The sequence below is a fragment of the Aquarana catesbeiana genome, linkage group LG09 (genome assembly GCF_042186555.1).
Source record: "Aquarana catesbeiana isolate 2022-GZ linkage group LG09, ASM4218655v1, whole genome shotgun sequence".
Classification (NCBI taxonomy): Eukaryota; Metazoa; Chordata; class Amphibia; order Anura; family Ranidae; genus Aquarana; species Aquarana catesbeiana.
In genome coordinates this window covers 82802879-82805223 of record NC_133332.1, presented here as the reverse complement: position 1 = coordinate 82805223, position 2345 = coordinate 82802879, and positions in this window count along the sequence as shown.

Here is a 2345-nt window from a genome sequence, read left to right as displayed (position 1 = left end):
TCGCGGCAAATTCGAAAGCCGCAGAACACCGTTAAAGTCTATGGGACACTAACATGAAAAACCAAAAGAGCTCATTTTAAAGGCTTATATGCAAATTATTGTCATAAAAAGTGTTTGGGGACCCGGGTCCTGCCCCAGGGGACATGTATCAATGCAAACATTTTTTTTAAAAACGGACGTTTTTTCAGGAGCAGTGATTTTAACCACTTCCCGCCCGGTCAATAGCATATTGACGTCCGGGAAGTGGTTGCGTTATCCTGACCAATCACAGCCGGTCACAAATGTAAAGATTGAGTAGCCGTTACCATCTGATCCCTGCTCTCTCCTCACACACCGATCGTGTGAGGAGAGAGCAGGGATCAGTGAGTGAAATCAGTGTCTGTCTGACTTATTGTATTGTACTGTGCACAACACGGCCCCCCAATAAAAAGGACCTGTCACACAGCCCAGCCAATCAGCCCATCTGTCAATCAGCCCATCTGTCAACCAGCCCATCTGTCAACCAGCCCATCTGTCAATCAGCCCATCTGTCAAAGGCCCACCGCCATCGATACCGCCACACAGGCTACCAGTACCGCCATCAGTACCACCACCAGTACTGCCACTAGTACCGCCATCAGGCCCACCATCTATACTGCCACACAGGCCGCTACCAGTGTCGCCACTAGTGCCGCCATCGGTACCACCACCACCCGTACCACCATCAGTACCGCCATCGGTACCACCACTACTCATACCGCAACCTCTAACGCCAATACCACCTGTACCGCCACCACCTGTACCGCCACCGGTACCGCTACCACCACCACCACCACCCGTACCGCCATTGGTATCACCACCACCCATACCGTTATCTGTACCACCACACAGGCCCGCCACTAATACCTCAATCGGTACCACTACCACCAGCAGTAACATTACACAGGCCCGCCAATAAGCATTGCCATAATGTCCCAAAGGGTTTACACACCCGAGGAGGCATATGAGATTCTTGCCATGTCGGATAATGAGAGCAGCGGGGAGCTCCCATCATCCGATTCTGGTTTGGATTATGAGCCAGTGGAGGATAGTGGATCAGAGTCCGAGTCCGCGGAGTAAACCATCCCTCCCAAAAGAATGAGATCAGGACCAAGATCAGGAGATCTGCCCACCACCAGCAGCGCCAGACCCCAGAGGGAGAGGAGCCCAGTACAAGTACTGGAATTACACGCCCAACCCAAAGAACCCAGCCCCAGTCCTACCTTCCCGATGCCCTGGCAAACTCCTTATGGTTGCCTGCCAACTCAGGATCCGCTATCATCCCCTCTTTCACCGCACAGCTAGGTGTGCAGCCCGACACTACAAATTTTTCTCAATTCGATTATTTTTCTTTATTTTTCCCACAAGATTTTCTGCAGAATATGGTGGATCAAACTAATTTGTATGCATCCCAATTTATTGCTGCCAACTCCAATTCATCCTACGCCCGCATGTTCCAGTGGCGATGTGTCACACTGGATGAATTTAAATTGTTTTTGGGCCTTACTTTCAATATGGGGCTTACAAAAAAAGAACGAAGTCCATGCATATTGGTCCACCAACCCCATCCAACACATGCCCATATATTCCGCTGTCATGTCCAGCACAAGATACAACATGATTATGCGTTTTCTCCACTTCAATGACAATTCACAGTGCCCTCCCCGAGATCATCCCAACCATGACAAATTGTACAAGATACACCCCCTATTCAATTCCTTTTCCCAGCGATTTAGAGAAGTTTTCATCCCAGACCAAAAAATTTGTGTGGACGAGTCCCTCATACATTTTACTGGCCGACTGAACTTCAAGCAGTACATACCAAACAAGAGAGCCAGGTATGGGCTGAAATTAAATAAATTATGTGATCGAGTCATTGGATACGTCTTCACATTCTGGATCTATGAAGGCAAAGACTCCCAGCTCCAGCCCCGTGACTACCCCACATATATTGGAACCAGTGGGAAAATTGTCTGGGAGCTGGCATACCCCCTGTTTGAAAAAGGATACCATTTATATGTCGACAACTATTATACCAGCTTGCCCCTTTTGCGTCATCTTTACAGTAAAAAACCCTGGCCTGTGGTACCGTAAATAAAAAACGTAAGGGATTCCCACAAAATCTGTTGACAAAAAAATAGCAAAACGGAGAATTGGCATTCATGAGGAACGAGGAGTTGTTGGCCATGAAGTGGAGGGACAAGAAAGATGTCCACATCCTCTCTACCATCCACAATGACACCGTGGTGGAGATCCAAAGAAGACGCGACCCCATTGTAAAGCCCGAATGTATCCACGACTACAATATGTATATGGGGGGATGGATT